Source organism: Monodon monoceros, unplaced genomic scaffold (assembly GCF_005190385.1).
Source record: "Monodon monoceros isolate NGI ecotype Baffin Bay Population unplaced genomic scaffold, NGI_Narwhal_1 Super_Scaffold_21, whole genome shotgun sequence".
Lineage (NCBI taxonomy): Eukaryota > Metazoa > Chordata > Mammalia > Artiodactyla > Monodontidae > Monodon > Monodon monoceros.
This window is the reverse complement of record NW_021703778.1, coordinates 2,701,052-2,726,157: the sequence shown is the minus strand read 5'-3', so window position 1 is coordinate 2,726,157 and position 25,106 is coordinate 2,701,052. Positions and strand designations below refer to the sequence as shown.

The window sequence follows — 25,106 nt, the reverse complement described above, 5'->3', positions numbered from 1 at the left end:
GATGTTGTCATTTCTTTATTAGGTCATTTCTACTCCCTGGAAATGATTGTCCATGGCTCCTGGCTTCACTCGAGCAATTCTGAGTCACCCAGCTTTTTCTATATGAAATGGTTCATGTTTATAACTGGGTAGTCTTTTCAGCCTTGCTTCCTGCTTGTAGAAATTTGAGAATCCAGAAGCATCTTCTCAGTTTGTTCTCTCTCTGCTCCTTTCAGTCCAATCTGACATAATTCTTTTGAAAACTTTGTGAGATTCCTGTGTATCACATTATAATCCACTCCGTTAGACAGAAGTCACACCCACATTTGTTTTGAGATATGCTTTTTTCTACTTCAGATTGTGTGTCAAAGCACTAGAAGATGATACCCATAAGATTCTTAGAAGCTGGCTTCCCTGGTGGCGCAGTGGTTGAGAGTCCGCCTGCCGATGCAGGGGACCTGGGTCGGTGCCCCGGTCCGGGAAGATCCCACGTGCTGCAGAGCGGCAGGGCCCGTGAGCCATGGCCGCTGAGCCTGCGCGTCTGGAGCTTGTGCTCCACGACGGGAGAGGCCACAGCAGTGAGAGGCCCGCGTACCGCAAAAAAAAAAAAAAAAAGATTCTTAGAAACTTTTCTGTTTGAAAGAGTCCAAAAGGCACACCCTCAAGATTCCTAGAGGCCTTTTATCTAGTAAAGAGAGTCTAAGTAATAGGCACACTCTTAAGATTCTTAGAACTGAACTAGATACAACTTTAAATCATTTTTCAGTCTCAATACAGTATTTTATAGTCACACTCTAGAAATTTTTATCCTGAAACCATGCTTTACTGGCAGAGCCCTAGACTTGATTTTTACTTTGAAGCCATTTCTTACTTTTCTGTCTGGGGAGAATGGGGATGAGAAAATGTTTTATGTTTGAAAAGAGCAAGTCCTGGCTCCTCTAAATTCTGCTTGAAAATGAAACGATTCTTTTGTTAGCTCTAAATTCTGCTTGAAAATGAAAGAGTTCTTTTGTAACTCATCTTTCTCTTTGCATTCCATATCATACTTGGCTAAAAGAGACATCATTTTCAACCTTCTGCCTGGCAATCTCCTTAGCCAAGTCTGCCACTTTATTGGGCACATTTTCTCTTTTCTATTTTATGCAAGGAATAGTGTTGCAATTTTTCCACCACTGTGTAAGAGGGCTTGTCATTTCTCCATCTGTCAACATTTTCACTAATGTCCTTTAAGCTTTCATTAACAGTATTCTTGAGGCCCTTCCTGTTTCTGCTCACCACCTGGTCCCAAAGCCAATGTCACTATTTTAAGATTTTTATTACAGAGTCCCACTTCCATGTACCAGTATCTGTTATGGTTATCTAATTCTGTAACAAATTACCTAAAAACTTGTAATCTTAGAACAACAACCATTTTGTTGTACTTCACAAATTGTAGGTCAGTGAAAAGGGCAGGCTCAGATGGTGGTTATTCTTCTCCGTGTAGCATCAGCTGAGGTTAGTTGGTGGCATTCAGTTAAAGGACGGGCTGGTTTGAAGAGTCCAAGACAGTTTTACTCACATTTCTGATACTTTGACAAGGATAATTCAAAAGCTATTCTTGGCTGGGGCTGTCAACCAGAGTGCCTACACCTAGCTTTTTCAGCATGACAGTCTCACTGTAATTAGACTGTGGTGACAGTAGCACAAAAGACCGGAAGGAGGAAATAGGTATCTTCTGTTGTAAAATTCTTACTTATATGTGAAGTGGTGTACTATTATTAGAAGTTAGATTGTGGTAAGTTAAAGCGCTATAGTTTAAGCACCAGAGCAACCACTAAAACTACGAAAGAAACAGGTATGTCTAATAAGCCAACAGTGGAGATAAAATGAAATACTAAAAAATATTCAGTTCCAGATAAGGCAAGAAACAATGGGAAAATAGCAAGATGGTTACTTTGAATTCAGTCATATAAATAGTTATATTGAGTATAAATGGTCTAAATGCTCTGAAGGTAGAGATCATCAGGCTAGATAAAAAAGCAAGACCTACTAACCACATACTGTCCACAAGAAATCCTCTTCATATATGAACACACAGGTTATAAGTAAAAGGATTGAAAAAGATATGCCATGCAAACACTAATCATTAAGAAAACTGGACTGGCTGTATTAATATACAACAAAATAGGCTTCTGAGCAGGGAATATTACTAGTGATATTGAGAGATATTTCATAATGACAAGAGAATCAGTTTATCAAAAAGACATGACAATCCTAAATGTCTATGAGCCCAATAACAGAGCTTCAAAATACTTGAAGCAAAAATTGACAGAACAGAAAGGATAAATAGGCAAAACTACAGTTGTAGTTAGTCTCAAACACTTCTCTCTCAGCATTTGATTTATAAGTAGGCAGGCTATTAATGAAAACTAGAATCTGGAGCAACACTGTTAACCAGTGGACTTAATTGACATTTATAGAATATTGCACTCAATAATAGAGGAACACACATTCTTTTCAAGTACACATGGAATTTTCATCAAGGTAGATCATATAACAAGTCTCAATAGATTTTAAAAGATTAAAACTATACAGGATATGTTCTTTTACTATTTCTAAATTGGACTAAAAATAAATAACAATAGAATATATAGAATTCCTCCCCCAAATATTTAGAAATTAAACAATACAGTTTAAAATAAACCATGGTTCCAAGAAAAAACAAGAAAAATTAGAAAATATTTTTTAACTGAATGAAAAATGAAAACACATTATATCAGTATTTATGCAGCTAAAGCAGTGCTCAGAGGAAAACGTATAGCTTTAAAATACATACATTAGAAAAGAAGAAAAGTCTAAAACCAATTATCTAAGCTTTCACCTTAAGGAGCTGGAAAAATCAAAGCAAAATGAACCCGAAGTATGCGGAAGGTAGAAAACAAGAAGTAGAAATCAATAAAGTAAAATATTATAAAACAGACAAATAATAGAGAAAATTGATGAAAGCAAAAGCTGTTTTATTATTGTTTTTTACCAGATCAGGTTAGTTGGCCCTCTTTAGTGTCCGTTCAGTGCCTTCCATATATATATTCCTAGATATAAGAGGTTAAAATTGTCAGCGTCTTAGGCTCTAGGCCCAGAAACTGGTGTCTTGTCATATCCACCATATTTTATTGGTCAAATAAGTCAAAGAGGTTACCCAAATTCAAGGTTGGGGAGAGACATATATACCCACTTCTCAGTGGGAGAAGTTTCAAAATATTTGTGTCACTCTTAAGCACAGTCATTTTTGAAGACCTCAGAGAGCTATGAAAACGAAGAGTGCTGAATGAGCTGAAATAGCAGAAATGGAGGAGCATGTAGGAGATGAGATTGCTAGCAGTCATCCTTCCTGAGCGTGTTTGCTGAGAATGGACACTGGCTAAGGATCAAGCTTGCTGTGGAAGTGAAACTCTATGAGGGGAAAGAGGAACCATGGGAATTTTGATGGTCACATAGTCTGGCATGGTGAACTGGAACCTAGGGAGGCCTCAGACACACAGCTCGTTTTCCCCATAGGTTGTTTGCTGAGCCTTGGGGCGGGATGGGAGGTTGGGAAGTTGAGCTGGAAATATGCAGTGAAGCCTTCTGCAGTCCTGCGGTGCTTAGGAGACCGTCTCCATGTGATGGAGTAGGGTGCAGCTGCAATAAACACACCACTGATTTCACCTTTGAGATGTTTTACACCAGAAGTAAGCTGATTAGATTGAAGTGAGCAGCTTCTCACCCTACCTGTCTAATAGAGGAAAGGATGGGCCCTCACTGGGAGAAGATAACATCAACCACAGTTTTATGGCTGTTACATTGACAGTATTGATAATAAACTAAAAAGTTATGTGACATGTGAAAAGTAAAAAAAAAAAAAAAAAAAAGTTCAAAGAAGAAGGTACAAGAGAAGCAAATCCACCGATGATACAGACTTAGGAGTTACCAAACAAAGATTTTATAGCTGTTGTAAATGTGTTAAAGGAAATAAAGGAAGAGGCTAGCAAAGTGGATGAAAAGATGAACAGTATCAACAGAAAGTTGGGATCTATCAAAAAATAATCAAGTGGATATTCTAGAGCTGAGAAATACGGTATCTGAAATTAAGATTTGAGTTTAAGAGCAAACTTGGCACAACAAAAATAACTAGAACTAGTGAACTAAAGGCAAGTTCAGTGGAAAAAAGTACAAGCTCAGAAAGAAAAAGGAATGGAAAGAAAAAAACAGCTTAAGAGACATAGGGGATTGAGTCACTTCATCTAACGTACATGTGGTTGGAGTCCCAGGAGGAGAGAATGAGCAAAAGAAATATTTGAAAAGATAATGACCAAAGGTTTTCCAAACTGATGAAAGATAGCAATCCACAAGTTCAAGAAGCACCAGAAACTTAGTGAACCCCAAGCAAGATTAATATGAAGAAAAACACACCTAAGTACAACTTAGTGAGACGTGTGAAAAACAGCTATAAAGAGAAAAATCTTAAAACAACTGAAGGAAATAAACCACACTCCCTTCAATGGAGCAACAGTAGGATTGGTGGCTGACTGTCCTACAGACATTATTAAAATCAGATCATAAAGGAATGACATCCTTAACTTTTAAGTGCAGAAAGGAAAAATATGGCCAACCTGAAACTCTATACCCAGCAAAAAAAAAAAATTTTTTTTAATTGAAGGCAAAATAAAGATGTTTTTAGGCAAAAGGTGTGACACTTTCTCACAAGTAGACCCACAGTACAATAATACTAAAGAAAGTTATTCACTCTGAAAACAAGTAATCCCAAGTGAACCATAAAAGCTCAGGGAAAAATGAAGAGCATAGGGAAGCATAAATATATGAGTAAGTATAAAAGATTTCAGACCATTGAAAGCAACAATAGTAATGTTTTGTGGGGCTTTAAACATACATAGAAATGGAGTTAAACTGGTATTTTTGTCTTGCTCAGGAAGTGGTAAAAGTCAACTGTAAATCAAGAAAGTATTTATAATCTGTAAGATAATTGCTAAAAATATTACAAAAATGTTTAAACAGAAACTTCACCAAAAGTAAAATGGTGTAATAAAAAATTGATTAATCAAAAAAAGAGGAATAAGTGAAGAAAAAAGAGCAGATGGAATGAATAGAAAATTTATAACAGAAAGGTATCCTTAAATATAATTAAATTACATGTAAATAGGCTTATTCCTCCAATTAAAAAACAAATTTTTGGACTAGATTTTTTAAAAAGAAACAATATATAGTTTGCATAAGTTATATATCACATAAAAGGGTATGGAAAACAAAGAAAAGGTACACTATACAAATACTGACCAAAAACTCTTGTATATTAATATCAGACAAAGCAGACTTTATGCCAAGAAGAATTATGAGAGATAAAGGGGGGGCATTTTGTAATGATAAAGGATCAATTCAGTAGGAAGACAGAACAGTTCTAAATTTATATGTTCCTAACAACATAACTTCAAAATATATAAAGCTAAAATTGACAGGACAAAAAGGAGAAGTAGATAAATCATAGTCGGAGAATTTAACAACCTTCTTTCAACCACTAATATAACAAGCAGATTTAAAAAAAAATTTTTTTATTGTGGTAAAAGTCACATAATGTAAAGCATACTATTTAAACCATATTTAACTGTCCAGTTCAGTGGCACTAAGTGCACTCACTTTGCTGTGCAGCTCTCACCATCATCCATCTCCCGAATTTTCCACCTTCCTAAACTGAAACTCTGTCCCCTTTAAACACTAACTCCCTATTTCCTTCCCCCCACCCCCAGGCTCCTGGCATCTACCAATGTACTTTCTGACTCTATGAATTTGGCTATTCTAGGTGCCTCATATAAGCGGAATCAAACAGTATTTGTCTGCACCTAATGTATATTGGAATGCAGGTATTATTTTGTTATTTAAGGTTAACTTAATATATGTCCAGCAAGCAGATTTTTAACAATCAGTAAGGTGATAGAATATTTAAACAATGTGATTAATTTGACCTATTTATAGAACATTATTTGCTATTTATAGAACATTATTTCCAACAACTGCAGAATGCACATTTTTTTCAAGCATGCATGGAACCTTTACCAGAATAGAACGTGTGCTAAGCCAAAAAGCCAATCTCAACAGATTTCAAAGGATTGATATCATAAAGTATATGTTCCATGGTGGAATTAAACTAGAAATATATAACAGAAAGATTAAAATTTTCTCAATTTGCATGGAAAAGAAGCAGCACACTTTTAAATAATCCGTAGGTCAAAGAAGTACTCACAACCACAATCAGAAAATATATTGAGGGCTTCCCTGGTGGCGTAGTGGTTGAGAGCCCACCTGCCGATGCAGGGGACACGGGTTCGTGCCCTGGTCCGGGAAGATCCCACATGCCGCGGAGCGGCTGCGCCCGTGAGCCATGACCGCTGAGCCTGCGCGTCCGGAGCCTGTGCTCCGCAACGGGAGAGGCCACAACAGTGAGAGGCCCGCGTACTGCAAAGGAAAGAAAAAAAAAAAAAAAAAAAATATATATATATATATATAGAGAGAGAGAGAGAGAGAGAGAGAGAGAGAGAACAGAATCAGTATCAGAACATGTGAGACACAAAGTAGTGCCTGGGGAGAATTGTACAGCTTTAAATGCATTTGTTTAAAAGGTAACATTAGGGCTTCCCTGGTGGCGCAGTGGTTGAGAGTCCGCCTGCCGATGCAGAGGACACGGGTTCGTGCCCCGGTCCGCGAAGATCCCACATGCTGCGGAGCGGCCGGGCTCGTGAGCCATGACCTCTGAGCCTGCGCGTCCGGAGCCTGTGCTCCGCAACGGGAGAGGCCACGACAGTGAGAGGCCCGTGTAAACTGGAAATAACTAACAGAAAAAAAGACAAAGAAAAGTCAAAGGTGTTTCTTTGAAAATATTAATAAAATTGATAAACTCCTACTTAAAATAAAGAGCTCAAATTAACAATATGGTATAAAAAGGAAACATTACTAGAGATTCCAGAAATATTAAAGGATAAGAAAATACTATGAACAACTTTATGTCAGTACATTTGACAACTTGTATGAAATGGACAAATTCCTTACCAAACTGACACTCAAAAAAGTAAAAATTGTGAATAGTATTATACCTTTTAAAGGCATCGAATCTGGGACTTCCCTGGTGGCACAGTGGTTAAGAATCCACCTGCCTATGCAGGGGACACAGGTTCAATCCCTGGTCCGGGAAGATCCCACATGCTGTGGAGCAACTAAGCCTGTGTGCCACAGATACGAAGCCTGCGCTCTAGAGCCCGCGAGCCACAACTACTGAGCCCACGTGCCACAACTACTGAAACCTGCACGCCTACAGCCCGTGCTCCACAACAAGAGAAGCCACTGCAATGAGAAGCCTGCGCACTGTAACGAAGAGTAGCCCCTGCTCGCCGCAACTACAGAAAGCCCACGTGCAGCAACGAAGACCCAACACAGCCAAAAACAAAAAAGGCATTGAATCCATGCTTCAAAATCTTCCCATCTCTAGTAATATTCTTCACCTGAACTAGGTCTCAGTTTTAGGTCTCTGATGTAAAAGTTCACTGTGGCTGCTGACAAGATTTAGACTCAACTCCCCTTCCATACAGTTTCCTTCAGATTGATCTCCGTTTATTTACTTTTCATCCCTTTCTTTGGAGTTTGAGGCGTCCAATTAAGTATATCACATTTTCCTTCTGCCAGCTTCCGAACCTTTGAGAAGCAGGCATAACTCAGGTTGGCATAAAAATGTCAACCTTATTTGTGGGGGAACTGGGTAAAAGCATCCTTAGGTCTGACTCTAGTCATCGTACCCCTTCGTATTGGACTGACCTAACTTGCCCTTTTGAGTTTGCCATGTGGATGAGAGGGGAATGTACGCAGGTTTGGGCAAGCAAGTTCTAAGAGAGGGTGAGAGACTGGTGACATGTGTGATCAGTCTTTCACTCTCTCTCATCAAACAGATAAGGCAGAGAGAGAGAGAGAGAGAGAGAGAGAGAGAGAGGGAGAGGGAGAGGGAGAGGGAGAGGGAGGGAGAGAGGGAGAGGGGGAGAGAGAGAATGGTGTTTTTTCACCTATCAACCTGGTTGGAGCCCTACTCTTATTATCCTCTTTCTCTAAGAAGTCAGATCTACCCTGTTCAGATGGAACCCCCAGTTCCACTGCCAACCTACTTCTGGGTCCTCATGTCATCTGGACCCCCTGCTCTATTTTGAATAAGTTTTTATAATTTTGATCTTACCCCCAGAATTCTTGCCTCTCCTCTGCAGAAATGTAAACCTGGCTTTCGTAGGCAGTGCTATTTTTTAACTGTACTATAACAAGTTATATTCTTTAACTTGATCAGTGCTGTCAACCAGAATCATCTCAAGATCTCAAATGCTGAAAGTCCCTCTGTTTTCCTTCCTCCTCTTCTCTGGCTAGTGTTTTCCCTTCAAAGCCTCAAATTCAGAGATTCCTTCAGTTATATACTGTCTTTCCACCTCTCTTTCCCTCCCCCCTCTCTATCACAGCAGATGGCCGTGCTATTGATCTTAACTCCCTCAACTGTACGCCCTTCTACACAATAATTTTTATCTATATCCATCACCCATCCTTTCTTCCATTTCTAACCATAAAGAAAAAACAGTTTCTCCTCTTAACATGGCGAACTCTAACCAGACGTCTTTTCCCACCTTCTCACCAGACTTTGCTCCATTATTAACCTCTCTTCCTTTTACTGGCATTAAAAATGAAAACAACAAGTCTTGTTAAAGATTCAGCTTTCCTTTCAAACTATGCCAGGCCTCTTAGAGTAGTTAATTCCATTTCTCCATTTTCTTTAATTCCCCCAATTACTGGAAGTTTCTGTTCTCTTTTATTGCCATCCTGAAATTTCTTTCTAAGGTCACCAGCGCCTGTTAAGTTATTCTTAGCCCTCCTTCCGCCCTGAAAAGACAGGACCGGGTGCTGCCTCCTTTGCCTCTTCTTCCTCAACTTCACTGATGGACCGCAGACTTTGTGGAAAGCTCCCCTCTCAAATAAGTAAACCTTTTAGAAGATAAGCAAACTGTCTTATTGACTTGCTGTAACAAGGGAGACCACACAGATGATTCTGAAGGACTGCCTGCTTTAGGAAATGAATTTAGGATTTTTATAGGTTGATTATAGGTTTTATAGGTTGATTATCAAGCTCTAGGGTAAGAGGTCAGAAGTGAGCTGGGTCTTTGGGTTGGTTGATTTCTTAAAGTCATGATCAATGCCCACACGCAAGGTGGTGATTGAAAGGGAAGGTCTGTGGCTGCCGAGGACACTGCGTCTGTGACTGTCTGACTGAATGCTGGTAACCCTTCCAGCCCTCGGTCTTGCATAACTGATGGCGTGGTTATTCGCGTTCTCACTTTCAAGCACGTCTTCAGTGTATTTTTGACGATTTAAATCCGTTGCAGTTGCCCTGGTTTCCCCTTACCTTGGCTATTACAGTAACAAAATAGGTCTCACTGCCTTTCGAATCTTCTCATAGTAACTCTAAAACCAGAGCCATCTTTCTAGAATACAAATTCGACTGAGTTTCCTACTGAAAACCCTTGGCGGCTCTTTTTATGTCTAAAATACAGCGGCATATACTGAGTGTAGCATTCAGCCCCTTTTCCAGTCCTCGTCTGTCTGTTGGTCTGTGGGTTTCCTGCTCCCTCCCTCCGTCCTGCTTTTCCCCCTCACTCCCTGCCCCCCCTTTTCTCTTCCTCACCCCCAGACTATGCTTTTATTATAGAAGTATACTGACTTTTCTGAGCTCATACTCTGTATTGTGGCCTCTGTGCCTAAAACAAAATAATTTTTGTTTCTTCTTGGAACGTTATTTGTTTCTAAACCTTACCTTTATCCGATTGTTAAAAGTCCTGTCTCTTTTCAAACTGCATTTAAATGTCACCTGTACAGAGCATGTTACTTTGCTGGGACTATGTAGCAAAATACTACAGACTGGGTGACTTCAACAACAGCAGTTTGTTTGCTCAGTCTTGGAAGCTAGTCATCTGAGATCAAGGTGTCGCAGGCTTGATTTCCTCTGAGGGTTCTCTCCTTAGCTTGCAGATGTCCGCCTTCTTTCCTTGTCCTCACATGGTCTTTCCCCTGGTGTGTCTCTTTGTGTCCTAACTTCCTCTTCCTATAGGGGCACCAGTCAGATTGGATTAGGGCCCACCCTAAAGGCCTTATTTTAATTTAATCATATCTTAAAGGGCCTTATCTCCAAATACAGACACATCCTGATGTACTGGGGGATGGGGGCTTCAACACATGATTTTGGGGGGTTAGAAGACACAGTTTAGTCCATAACACAGAGCCTCTGTACGTCTTCCCTGCAGTAAGGAACCCTCCCCCAAACCCGAAGCACTTTGGACCACTTGCAACGTTTATTGTATTTGCCTTGATGTGGGGTTTTTCTAGTTGATCTGTCTGTCTCTGGTGGTTTGTCGGTTTCCTAAGGACAGGAACTATCTCTTACTCAACTTCACCTCTCCCTGCTCTCTAGTGCTGAGTGGGGCTTGATTGTTAGCTAAATTTTAAACGATTCAGTGTAAATCAGGCTTAAATATCTAATAATATATTTTCCAGAAGTTTTAGGAGATTGACATAAAATATATAGGCAGGGAATATGTTATACTTCCTATTTTAGAAGTCTTTGAGCGTAGCTTGAGATTTTTATCTTAGGTTCTTAAATTATACATAAGTAATGTCAGTTTTATAGAACTAAATAGAACTCTTTTATGATGTTTAATCATCTAATTGGCTTCTGTGAGCTACCTATCAGTTCTTTCAATTTTATTACTTCCATTACATTTGTTTTCAGATAAAGATGAATGTCATGTCTCAACCAACACTGAAAATGTGACGTTTAGAAGACATTTGCTAAGTCAAGTCACCTCATGTAAGTCTGCTCACATCTCTCAGCATCAGCTTAATATTGATTTAAAATGTAAAGAATTAAGTTCACCTTTGAGGCTTTCTCAACGCTAGAATTGCTCAGAATATCTTAGAGTCCCCTTGTATATTGAATCACTGGTCTTTGAAAATAGTGGAAAGATGATTACTTACTAAATTTCATGTGCTTATTAAAAATATAATGTTTAAAATCAAGGTATTATTTTAAAACTGAGAGTAGCACTTCAAAATCGTCCTTTATTTTGTATCAAGTCTAGGCAACAAGTCCCAGCTGTGTGCCAAACTTAATGGTTCTAAAATGGTTTTCCATTGTAACAAATGTTTTGTTTTTCAGTTTCTTAAGTCTTTGTACGGTTTTTTAAAATATGTTCTTGATCATTAAAGGGCGATATATAGTAACTGGAACCTTAAATGGTTAACTATTTATTCAAAAAATGTAGCTTTGAAAAGTCATCTTAACCAATCCCAACTATTATAATTATCTCCTAATGGTCTTCTGTCTTCATTCTGTCTTCTATCCTGTTTTTGTTGCCAGACAGATCTGCACGTAGAACCACTCCAATAATTTTAAAACCCTTTAATGGCTCCCCACTCACTACTGGATAGAATCCATGCCTTCCCCTGGCATTCACAGCCCTCTCCCAAGCTCCTAAAAATACCCCCCGCCTTAGCCAGCTGAGCTCTCTCCCGTTCTCTGACTTCTCATTCTTGTCTGTGCCTCTGCGTCTCAACTTGGACTGTTTTCTTGGTGTTCTCTGTGACGTCCTTTGCTCCTCCCTTTCTGGTTTCTCTGCCGGTTGAAATCTTGGCGCAGGCTGGCCCCTCAAGGCTCAGCTCAGGTGTGGACCCCTCCACGAAGCTTCCCCTGATCACTCCAGCTAGAAGCACGAGCTCTTCCCCTCTCTGCTGGCTTCGCCCAGGATTTTGTTTTTACCACTGTTTCAGCACATTTTACCCTGCAGCTTTAGTGTGTGTATTGATGTCTGTCTTATCTCCCACCCGAGGCTGTGAGGGCCAGAAAATCAAACCTCTTGTCTGACTTATTTTTGTCTTACGCAGCATTCGGCAATAACCTTTAATAGTGCTTGGTAAATATTTGTATAACAAATTGAGAATGTGCCTGGACTTTTCTCCCATCATCCCCTTCCGTCTTTCATCCTTACAGACACATATGGTCCGTATTCATGGCAACTGTTCTCCCTCGTTGTGCCCTCCTGGCAGACCTCCACACTGCCATCTTATCCTAGGCAAACACTGACCGTGGTGTAATTAACAAGATACGGTCAGTTCCCAGCCTCAGAAATAAACTGTAGTCCCAAAGTTCATGTCTAATTCTGTTGTTTGGAATGCAGAAAGCATTTTTCCACAAAAACAATGTTATAAATAGTGGTTAGGTTTCTCAGCCAGCCCTCCCAAGACTAGTTAACCCAGAAGTACCAGTGCAGCCTCCGTGTATCACATTGTTTTGTAGAGAACCTCTAACTCTGGATATGGAAACACATCTCTCATTCCCTCATTCCCTCATTTCTGGGCAGCCTGAGCTGTAGGAGGGTCTGAGCTGGGGCTCTGGCATGGCCCGTCCCCCCATATTGGATACCCTCATACCAGCAGCTTTTTGGTTTTCAGTATTTGCATAAGGAACATTTACCGATAGGTCACTGATACTCTCATGTCTTCGGAATTGAGGGCAAGGGGACACTTGCTCTTCTCATCCTCCCACAGTAGATTCGGATGGTAAATAGGGCTTCAGCTGCCCTGTCACATGGGGGTGAAGTCAGGTATTGACAGATGAGGAGTGCCTTGCTACTGCTCCCTTTCAGTTGTCCTGTGGGCTTATGGGAATTAAATATATAAGCATGGAAAATACTTCTCTCTATAGGAAAAACACATTTCTAGGCATCAGCTCTGTATTTGACATGACATCAGTTTTGTGGACAAGTGATTCTCATTCCTACGTGGGCGTAGTGATGCTTTGCCATGAAAAGCACCCGTGTATGTAAACAGCCCTGGAGGCTGACGGTTTCTGCTGTCAGGCTGTAAGAATAGCACTCCATAAAATTTAGAGAATTTAACATGTTCAGCATCTTATGAGCTTGGAGCACAGAAGTGAGTGTCTATTTTATGTTTAGTACTGTCCTAGATGCCGGGGACTGGGGAACGGGAACCAAAGATAATATGAAAAGTGTCCTTTCCCCTCCAGGAGCCTGAATCAGGGAGTAGAGTATGAAAGAAGCATTCACAGTGCAAACAACATGTTGTTAATTGCCATAAAGTACTTCAGGGAGGTAACAAACGTTCTTAGGATGATCAGAATGGCATGATTCACCATGGTTATAAAGATAGTGGTGGGATTTCATTTAGTCTTAGAGCAATGGTGAAGGTCTAAATAAAGAGCTAGGAGAGGAAATGATATTCCAGGTTGGATTAACAGCATGAACAGAGGACTAGAGTTACAAACAGACAAACGAAACAGCATTACTGGCTGGAACAGAAGGTTTAGTTTATGTCAGTGAAATAATAGGTGGGAAAATGGCACCAGTGGTTCCACCTTGGCAGTGAATAAGAGTTCATCCATAGATCTTTTTAAAAATACAAGTCCCTGGATCTTAACCCCGGAACTAATAAATAGAATTGCTGGGGCATGAGACCTAAGCCTGTTTATCTTTTAAAGCTCCCCCAGTGGTTGAGAACCACTGAATTAGAAGGAGGGGCTGAACGTAGGAGTCAGGCCTCTGTCCCTCAAGCAGTGGGAAGCCCTCAGGGGCTTCTGAGACGGGTGACATATGAGCAATGGGTGTTTGCCAAGATAAAGGATTCATCAACTGCATGTGAATGGCAGAGAAATAAGAACCAGCTTGAGTTTGAGCAGTGGTGGTGGGAAGGCAGAGGTCACATGTGTACGTGTGCATGGATGTATGGGAGTCAGCGATGTGAGCCTTGACCTCGGCGTGATTTCTTTTATAAACCGCTTATACGACTTCACCCTCATTAGTCTGATCTGTTTTCTCTTACAACCTGGCAACTTAAACAGTAATTTCCGCCAGTTTGCATTTAATGGAAGGAGACCATTGTCTACTCATGTCCACGTCTAACTCATAATCATAAGTGAAGTTGTGTGTATGAGGAATGCGACCTGTAGCGTACTCGTAAAGCGTGTACTAACCACCCACGTGTGCAGTAAGACAACCTCAGTTCTCACTGGGCAGGATTGTGCCAACAGCCAGAGTCACATGTACGATACTTACTGGCACATAATTCTCTAGCATCTAGTTGAAATTTGAAGAAATAGTCTAAATTATGCTATGCGCTTTAATATTTTTAGCAACAGATTTGATAAGCGCTTCATTTTTCTGGCAGCAGACCCACGCCTGCTTCCTGACAACAGCAGCTGCCCTTCCTCTGAGTTCATGCTTCTCTCCTGCCCACACCTCCTCCCCTCCCCTCCCCTCCGGGCCCATCCCCTGCTGGTGTCTGTGCACCACACCACACCCCATCCTCACCCGGGGGCAGCAGAGAGGAGATGAAAGCAGTCAGAATTTCACTTCTCCTTTGCCACTGACACGGCCGGCTGACCCTGGGGTCTCACACTCCTGGCCGACGCCAGACGTGAAGGCTGCCAGCGTATCCACACTCAGAAGTCTCAAACCACGCCTTAGTCGGACATGTTTCCCATCTCTTTGACGTATTTTAAATAATTTATGTTTGGCAACAATGGGCCATGTTTATTAGATGGCAGAGAATAAATTCAAGGTGTGATGTTCTGACATGACCTGTCCCCTTTAAAAAAGGATTCAACATCATGGATTTTTAAAAAAGAACCACTCTCTTGGCTATTCTGTAACAGTACATACAGTGACAGCAGTTCCTGCTCTGGTCTTCTTTGCCTGTGGCAATTAATTTACTCTTGTGTTATCAATATCTCCAGATCTCTTGACTTAACTTTTTTATAACAACTTAGGCTTTCACTAACCATCCACATGTTTAACCAGACAATGGATGGTCTGCTCAGATTTGAGGGAGCCTGTAGGAGAAAGGGAAGCGGGGAGAACTAAAATTTGTTGAGTACCCACTCCGTGCCATGTCCTTTACTTGTCTTTTATGATCTTAACTCCATTTTACAGCGGAGGAACTTGGGATTTAGAGAGGTTTTAAAAATGTATCTGATGTCTGAAGTCTAGTCAGCGATAGAACTGGATTTTGATCCCAGGTCTGGCTATCTAACTGTTTAAGCAGACTGATCCTACAGGTCTGCGTGACTTTTATTTGTTGGGAAACATCAGTGAACTTGGAATTGGGGGGGGGGGGGGGTTTGGGTGTAAGCTTTACCTCCCTCACTAATAACCGTGACCATTTTAATGAAATGTTTTTAACATCTTTATTGGAGTATAATTGCTTTACAATAGTGTGTTAGTTTCTGCTTTGTAACAAAGTCGATCAGTTATACATATACATATATCCCCATATCCCCTCCCTCTTGCGTCTCCCTCCCACCCTCCCTATCCCACCCCTCTAGGTGGTCACAAAGCACCGAGCTGATCTCCCTGTGCTGTGTAGCTGCTTCCCACTAGCTATCTATTTTACGTTTGGTAGTGTATATATGTCCATGCCACTCTCTCACTTCGTCCCAGCTTACCCTTCCCCCTCCCCATATCCTCAAGTCCATTCTCTAGTAGGTCTGCGTCTTCATTCCTGTCCTGCCCCTAGGTTCTTCATGACCTTTTTTTTTTTTTTTTTTAGATTCCATATATATGTGTTAGCATATGGTATTTGTTTTTCTCTTTCTGACTTACTTCACTCTGTATGACAGACTCTAGGTCCATCCACCTCACTACAAATAACTCAATTTCGTTTCTTTTTGTGGCTGAGTAATATTTCATTGCATACATGTGCCACATCTTCTTTATCCATTCATCTGATGATAGACACTTAGGTTGTTTCCATCTCTGGGCTATTGTAAATAGAGCTGCAATGAACATTTTGGTACATGACTCTTTGAATTATGGTTTTCTCAGGGTATATGCCCAGTAGTGGGATTGCTGGGTCATATGGTAGTTCTATTTTTATTTTTTTAAGGAACCTCCATACTGTTCTCCATAGTGGCTGTACCAATTCACATTCCCACCAGCAGTGCAAGAGTGTTCCCTTTTCTCCACACCCTCTCCAGCATTTATTGTTTCTAGATTTTTTGATGATGGCCATTCTGACTGGTGTGAGATGATATCTCATTGTAGTTTTGATTTGCATTTCTCTAATGATTCGTGATATCGAGCATTCTTTCATGTGTTTGTTGGCAATCTGTATATCTTCTTTGGAGAATAATGAAATTTTAATTTAAAATATTTAATGCCCTCAGCTTCAGTTTCTTCATTTATCCTATGGGGATAAAACCTGCTCTACTGACCTTTTGGGATGGTTGTGAGAATAATAAGCTAGTGAATTTCAGTATGATTTTACAGGTATCAAAGCCCTTGAAAGATTGAGAGATTTTTAATGAAAGCAAAAAACAAGCAAAAACCCACAAAGCATTAAATGAGATGATTTGGATAGATTTTGTGGTATTTCACTTCTTAACATTGCTCTACAAACTTTCCAAATAATATTTGTCAGTTTTGTAAGTCCCCACCACCATGGTTTGCCAAACTGCGTCACTGAATTAAACATCTCAGTGCAGCAGAGAGAGTCCTGGCTACATACCAGGTACCTCATTTCACTTACCAGAAGCAATCATTAGTTTCTATACCATATCCAACAGGTCTGAACTCTGGTAGATACTGAAATGTTCGTAGCCAGTGAGGACTCAGAACGTTCTAAGGCTGCTCACTAGTCATAGACTAAAGTTAATGTTAACATTCTCAGGATAATTCTTTATATTTTTGAAGTTTTTTATAAGCCTGAGTAATAAAGTCACATTTTGTAAAAGTACTTTCACAAAACTGCTCTTCAAAAGTGTTTCCAGGTTTCTGGGCAACGTTCATAGGTTACAGGATGGTGAATACTGAAAGAGAGCTCTGAGCTATTGTCATCCACTTAAACTTCTTCCACGTCTACAGAGAAGAGATAAGAAATGTAGGGAACTCGTTAAGTTACAAGGACAAGGTTACGAATGAAGTGGCCATGAGCCTGAGAAGTACCAAGGTCATGTCCTAGGTGTACCCCAAACCTTTACCCCGTTAAAGCCCTAAGTCTCTCCTGAAAGGCAAATGCCTTAGGAAGACCAGCTGAGACCATGGAAGAATAGTATTAGAATAGTATTCAGATGTGGATCCAGAAGACTGCACCTGTTCAGTCTTGGACCCAGAAGTGCGTAGGGCTCTTCTGCATCTGCCATACGTCCCAGGAGGGGTCCCTAGTCCTGAGGTGCTGACTCCCACCTGACTTCTAGTGCCAGTACTGCGCTTGCTTCCTACATCTGGTGGATGGATGTCTCCAGGAAGGGAAAGGAGACACAGGAAGCAAAGTAAACATACAAAGCAGAGACTGTCCATAATTGTGGGCCATGTTTGGCTTGCACAATGTTCTTTTTAAACACGAATTCATTATTAACTAGCATTATTCTAACTAGTTCCTAATTGAATTTGCTGTTAATTAATTTAATGTACAAATCCAGATTTCTGGGTTCTTTTGAAAACTGTCAGATGTGGCAGCTTTAGTCCTACCTTTGCAGGTGGCTGTCGTCCGTTAGAGCTGACGAGAAGTTGCCTCAATGAGATGGGAGCCTGTGCTTTCCAGTTCTCACAGCCCCACCCCTGGCTGTTGGTTTCCTTTAAATAGAAAGAAGAGGAAAGTTACATGTTGCTTATACTGCCATTTGTGTTAAAATTGGAAATAACAGGTTGATAGGATAGCATATTTCAGTATAAGTGAAAGACTATGTTATTGTCCTAGGGCTGTTGTAACAATGTACCATAAACTGGGTGGCGTCAAACAACCAAAGTTTGTTCTCTCATTGTTTGGAGGCTAGAAATCTGAAATCAAGGTGTTGGCAGGGTCTTGCTCCCTCAGAGGCCTCAGGGGAGGATCCGTGTTTCCTCTTCTAGCTTCTGGTAGCCCCACGTGCTCCTTGGTTTGTGGCAGCATCACTCCAGCCTCTGCCCCCATCTTCTCTTGGCTGTCTTCCCTGTGTCCAGATTTTCTTCTCATGAGGACAGTAGTCATATTGTATTAGGGCCTGCCCTAATGCAGGACAACCTCATTTTAACTGAGTTATGTCTACGAAGACCCTATTTCCAAATAAGGTTACGTTCACAGGTACCCGGACTTAGGACTTCAGTGTAACATTTTGCAGGGGCACAATTCGACCCATAACTGATGGCATATTTCTTGGTGGAGTGCAGAGTAATAGTTTAAGGGCAGAGGTCCCTGGAACAGGGTGCCTGCATTCGTACTTACAACTTGCGTGCTCTGTAATATTGGACCAGCCGCTTACCCCTCTCAGTGACTCTCCGTGCCCTCATCTGTCAAATGAGGATGATGGTACCCGCCTCACAGGGCTGAAGTGAAGACAAAGTGAGGTAATACATGGAAAGGACTTGGAACAGCGTATGGCACGTGCTAAGTTTCAATAAACTGAACCATTATTATCGTCACTGTTATTCACTCTTACTCACATACACAAGTTCTGTGCATGCAAGGAGTTTCCGTGCCCAGAGCTGTTATTTAAGATAGCATTATGAAGCAAGCCATGGACAAAGTAGAAATAATAGATAGAAATGCTGCATGAAAAAAAAAAAAGCAACTTAAACCAATAAAAAAGAGAGTGAGAGAGGCTGGAATGTTAATAAGATTTACTTTTTCCTGCAAATAAAAGAATCATAATACATTAAAAATGTTTAGTCTCCTCACTGTATTGGATTACCTGCCCAGCCTCTAGATGCGCTTGAAAGTGATAAAGACCCAGGCAGGAACTTCAGGCCTAGAGGGTTAGATGTTGACTCTTGGGCTGGTGAGCACAGTGGCCCGGAGATAACACTGGGGAGGTTAGTCCAGGGAGAGCATCCAAGGAACACATTCCTTCTAAGTATCCCCGCCTGCCTCCTTGGAAGCATGTTATTACTGTCTGCCTCCTTCCCATAAACCCTTGCATTGAAATTATCCTGGTTTCCCATCACTGGGCCAGAGATTGAGGCCGAATAATTCTTTACATTTAGACCCTACTTTTCTTCCAAAGGGACCAAATATTTTGAGATATATTATTTCATTTTTCCACATAGCGTTTATGTAAGACAGCCGTACAACTTGAATTTTATTAAAAACTGAGAACTCCAGTAGAGAAGGTTTAAAGAAATGACAGGACTTTCTGAAGTCCCTGGAAGAAAATTCTTCTACAGCTTAGGGCTATTGGGTATGCAGTACTACAGAACGTATATGTGCCTCATTCTCCAAGGTAGTACTGTCCTGAAAACATGAGAATATTCAGATAAAATCAAAGTGTCTTACCTAAATGGTGAAAGGGGCATATGGGTATGATATTTACTATTTGTGATTTTGTTTTAATAAAAGAAGTTAGGCTATTTTTGGCAAAGAAGTGGTGTTGTGTCATTCAATTATTAGTAATTTGGAACATTTCAATCAAATGATGAATTCATCAGGACTCCTTCAGTTGCAAATGCAAGAAAGCCGGTTCAAGCCAGCTTATGAAAATCAAAGGAACTTAATTGTTTATATAACTATGGTTTCCAGAGGTACATCTGGCATCAGGCATGGTTGCAGCCAGGAACTCGGATGATCTCATCTGGACTCTTTTTCAGCTCTGCTGGTTTCTTTATTCGTCATTCTCCAGACAGCATGCGATCAGTGAGATGACCGGCAGCGGCTTGAGACTGTCATCTTCTCAGCTGAGCAGTCCCAACAGAAAGAGAACTTGTGGGGCTAAACACCTTGCTGCCTGCCTTAGAGAAGATGCGGATCAACCCTCCTTGACCCCGTGTGTGATGAATCATCACTGAGGCCCAGCGGAGGGCATGATTTCCCAGTGCTTCAATAAAGAGGTGTGGTCCAGGGACTGGAAGCCCCCCTGGGGTCTTCTCGTGCAGCAGAGAGGCTTCCTCCAAAGAAGGGTGGTGGGAGTGTGTGCTCAGCAGACCAAAACTGTAGTGTGTGGTGGGGACTGTAAGCTCTGATTTTAAGATGGCAAATAGAGAACTTTCTGCCTTCTCCTATTACAAAATCCATCCAGAACAAAGGAAATAAGAAAAAAAAATTCCGGCTCTATCTTTGATAAAAAGTAGGTGACATTAGTAACCCTAGTCCACAAATAAACACAGAAGAAGTCATATGACCCTGTGACTTAGCCAAGGACAGTGAAACACCTAAGCCCCACAGAGGAGAGTAACACGCCAGGAAGCAGCTTTGCCCTGTAGAACCCTGGGAGGTCTCAGGTTAGGCTGGAGAGGGAGCTAAGGCATCCGGTTAGAAACAGACCCCGCCCGCTGAAAGTCTGTGAAAGGACCAGTTGGACACTCGGATCCTTGTCTCACCCCAGCCAGATAACTACCTTCCCCCCAGCCCAGGCAGTGGAAGGTTTATTCTCTGGAGATGTTGACCCTTCAGAGAATCGAGGCTCAGGGACACGGGAGCCGTGGAGGGTGGGGTCAAGTAAACATCCGCCCTGCTCTTAGGGCATCAGGGGCCAAGTTCCCAGTCAGGTGCTGGAGGATTGTCCAGAGAGCCTGATGGGTCCCAGAGAGGCTTCCTGTAGGGGTTCCCCACAGGGAAAGCCAGCTTGCTCCCCACTTGCTCTTCCGTGAAACTGACCTTCAACAAGCTCAGCCCCCAGGCAGAGCCGCTGTCTTGCTTTACTAATAACTTACACATAAATAGGGAGAGTCAGCCAAGGATCAACAGGTATTTGGGAATACCTCCCATATGAAAGCAGAGATAAAGCAAACAGAAATAACTCTGAGGGGACAAAACAGTAGGGAACTTAAGAAACAAACTGTAATTACTATCTCTGAAAATGTGAGAAGATTTTGCATAGCAGAATCCTTTTTAAGAAGGAGAATTAAAGGAGAGGAAGATTAAAGAACAAGAAGTAACTCACAAAAATTAGAAATGTGGTGGCTGAAATCAGTTCCTTAGAGGGATTGAAAAATAAATTTGAGGAAGAAATAATTAGAGACACAGTCCAGAAGATTCTGTCACTCACTTATACAAGAGAAAATTTGGAGAGAATTATCAAAGAAATAATACAAGACACTTCCCTAGAACAGAAAGAAAAGATAAACGGTAAAGTTTCCAGAGAAGAAAAATTGTCATCTACAAAGTGTTCTGGATAAGAACAATCAAGGGACCTCTCAACATCAGTACTGATATAGAAACATAAATTGTGAAATATTCTCTTAAGGGATAATTTTTGTCACTAAAAAGCATTTCTTCTTTTACCGGAGAGTTAGTTACTGTCAAATATCTCTAGCTTCCTTAGCACATTAAAATATTTCCACTTACAAATTTTCCATTATTTAAACTTACTTAAATGTTTTATATAATCTGAGGTAAACCTGAAAATTTGTGTTTCCGAGATTTAGGATATTTTATGGTGCTTTTTTGTACCATAAATACATAAATATTTTATGTATTTTTTGATTCACTAATTCACTCAACAGATAATTGAGTGATCTTTTCTCAAGGTACTGTGGAGTTGATACTTCTTGGTTTTGTGTGATAGTCCAACATCTGGTCCACAGTTTTATAGTCAGTGATAATAAATATGACTGATTTAGAAACTCACTGATGATACTAGGGTACATGGTAGCAGGACCTGCAAAATACTTCTCATTTTTTTTTTGTCCCAACATACTGTGATATCTTTTTTTTTTTTTTTTTTTTGGCCGTGCCACATGGCTTGTGGGATCTTAGTTACCCAACCAGGGACCGAACCTGGGCTGGCAGTGAAAGAGCTGAGTCCTAACCACTGGACCACCAGGGAATTCCCCAAAACATATTGTGATTAGAAGTGACAAAGTTTGGGTCCTACTTTTCAAATATGTTTGGCTCTTCTTTTTATACATGTATAAAACTATATTAATTGTGAGTAACAAAGTATCAGTGTAGAATATTAGTTTTTGTCTTATCTTTTATCAGTGTAGAAGACAGAGTCCTGAGTGCTAATTTCTTCCAGAAATTAGAGGCATCAAAAGTTGAAATTTAGCAAACACTTTTTTCAAATTTTAATTATTTGAAAAAATAATATTTTTAGGATTTGATGAATATTATTTTTGACTATATAACTAATAAAATGTATTATTATGGTATTTTTGGATTAAAAATCTTCTCCAAATAGCATTTTGGTTTTTAAAACATTCAGAATTTTAGGTTGTGAACGTTAAAAAAGAATTGAAATTTTAAGTGCAGTGCAGCTCCCTCCTCTTTTTGGACTAGTTTCGAAAGCCTAATGAAATGGAAGGCAAGTGTCTTTTTCCACTTAAAAATGGTTATATTTTATTTCTTAATGTACTATAATGAGAACAAAATAATATAGAAAAGTCAAGAAATGAAAAAGTGCCAGGATTCTTCTTGCCAATATAACTTTTTAGAATTGTGCTGAGTTGCTTTTGCTGTAAAAACCAGACCCAGTCTCTTATGGATTCTCCAGCTAATGACATTTCGTGGAGGATTTTTGTAGTTCTTTTGGCTTAGCGAGGTCGAGAATTTTGAATTAGAATTATAAAACTGGAAGGCATCCTCTTATTCATTTTACAAATGAAGGAACTGAAGTCCGGAGAAATCATGATTTATCCACGGTCATACAGTTAACAGCGAGGGTTGGAGGAGAAACATGGCCTCCTGGCAGGCAGTTCAGTGAGTGATCTTTGTAAAAGACTCTTCGGGTTTATTCTCACCACCATCACGTTACGTGTAGTGTCCATAATTTATTGCATTAGGCCCAAGATGCAACTTACAAGTTTGTGTTTAATTTTCTGAAGCTGAGGGAACATTTAGAATTAGGAATACTGACAGTGACCCAAAAAAATGGAATGGCAAGAAGCATTTGCAAGAACTGTTGCCTGGGGTAGAAGATGTCCCTTGCTTAGACTCTGGCCCTGCTCTCTAGAAGGAGCTCCATTGTTCATTATTCCCTAGGACCTGAATGTCTTCTGGAAGGTTCTTCTTTGCCCATCTTCCGCCAAGGTCACGCTTATACGGACACTGGGGGAATATTCCCGCCTTGGAGGCTGTGTAACCTTTGTTTCCTACTTTATGATCATGCAGTTTTGGTGGTTAGAGCATTGTTTTAGGAGTCAGCTGGAGGCTTAGAGGCAAGGCTTGGGGGGTGGGGGGCTGGCAATGTTATTCCCTCAGAAACTTAGCTGGCTTCTGACCTCCCTCCTTGTAGTTGACTCCATATGCCAGACGGAGGGATTACGTGTCCCATCTGTCAGGGACAGTCTCAGTTTATATCCCTCGTGCAGGTTAAGTGATAATGCCCTCTTTCACTCTCAAAACTGTCCCGGGTTGGACAGTAAATTGTGTATGGTCTCTCTAGCCAAAAAAGCATGCCAGGAAGCCCCACGCTTAATTTATTCCTTTGCTTCCTGTCTCCCGTTCCCCCCTCTCTCAGTGTATGGGGGCCCTTGGATGGCCATTTGAAATAGGCTTCCTGGGAAGTTCACCGACTCAGCCTGATCGGCAGCAAGGCTGACTTCCCCCTGTTCACCTGAGAAAACCTAACAGGCCATTTTTGCTCAAAGCCTTTTTCAGTCTCCTCTCTTACTGTGTAAAATCCGGAAGCGGTCAGATTTTCTAACCCTGGGAGCCTCCAGACTTTGGGATTCTCTACTCCCTTTCAGTTCTGCTCTCAGACCTGTCACTCCTTGCCTGTGCAGATTTCTTTCTTGTAAATTCTCAAAAAATGCAGCAAGTAATAACGTTATTCTGATATTGTTTTCCATCTCTTTTTCCCTGTTGGCTTAGTTAGACACTTAGTTAACACTTAGATAGATAGTTCTGAAGCTATCTCAGGCATTTTCAAGCATTGAGGTATAATTTACATAGAGCAAAGACACAGCTTTCGGTTCAGTGAGATTGACAGTCGTATACACTGTGTAGGCCGCCACCAAGACTAAGATATAGAGCATCTCCATTGCCCCAGACGGAGGCCGCTTTCCAGTTAGCTCCCTGGAGACAGCCACTTTTCGACTTCTTTAACCACGGATCCCTCTTCACAAGCAGTACTTGTATTAAAAGTTTTGTGACTGTGTGACGTGACTGTCCTTCTATCCTTTACTCGGCCTCTCCCTTGCCTGCTGCCGGGCTGCTAAGCAGTTGTCATATATTCTAGATTTTTTTTTGTTTGGTCTGCACCCCACTTAAAGATACCATTTCTTTTATGTTAGCTGGGGAAAGCTAACTGCTGTAGTAAGTGGACCACAAAAAACGTAACAGCTTCAACCTAATTAAAGTGTATCTATTGCTAACCAGCAGTGCACTGAAGGCGTCCTCCGTCAGTCTGTAACTGTCGTTAACCTGGGCCTCTGAGTCCTCCAGTAGCTGGGGAAGGAGCAGGGAGCTACCTCACCCGCTTCTGGAAAGCCTCGACCTGAGATCTGACATTCAGCCCCATTCTTGTGGGGACAGCTATGCACAAGACCACCTCTGGTGCAAGGGAGGAGGGTTTGGAAATGTGGACTCTGGCTTGACACTACTTCTCAGTGACAGCTCCACACCATGAGGCGGGAAAGCAAAGTTTGGAAGATGTTAGTTGTCTACAAGGTTAATGTCACAGCTTTTATTTTCTTTTAATAACATAGATGTTAGTTGCCTACAAGGTTAATGTCACAGCTTTTATTTTCTTTTAATAACATAATACCATATTGCTTTTCTTTTCTGTCTTCATGTTACTTCTTTTTCTCTGTGTTGTGTATTCTTTTATGCTTTTCAAATAAACGTTTTAGCATTGGAAAAAGTTTTAAAACGGTATTGCTATCTCTATGATAGAAATGTTCAAGGCAAAAGCAATTTAGTTTCCTTAGATTATTCTGATGAAATTAAAATTATCTCTGGCTATTAGCAGATATAACCTAACTTTTAAAAGATAAGGATCCATGATATCACCATTTCTAATCAATATTGTATCAGAGATCCTAGCCGGCAGAGTAAAATAGAGGAGAAAACCCTAAAAAAAATAAAAAAGTGTAGGAATGGAAAGGAAGAAAAAAACTGTCACTGTTGGCAAATGATATAAATGTCTATGTAGAAATTTTCCGGCA

At 40.7% G+C, this 25,106-nt stretch overlaps 1 protein-coding gene across 9 annotated transcripts in view; it reads left to right on the top strand.

Annotated features, from left to right (window-relative positions):
* ZNF438 (zinc finger protein 438) overlaps nt 1-25,106 on the top strand; it is a 186,463-nt gene that overhangs the window by 77,388 nt on the left and 83,969 nt on the right. For 6 of the 9 annotated variants that reach the window (XR_003795774.1, XM_029236706.1, XM_029236709.1 and 3 more), the window contains one exon: nt 10,811-10,888. The exons of 2 other annotated variants lie outside the window; for them this stretch is intronic. The gene's annotated coding sequence lies outside the window, so the exon portion shown is untranslated. Of the gene's footprint in view, nt 1-10,810; nt 10,889-19,719; nt 19,890-25,106 lie in introns of those variants that run through there. One more of the 9 variants, XM_029236714.1, reaches the window with a different exon arrangement.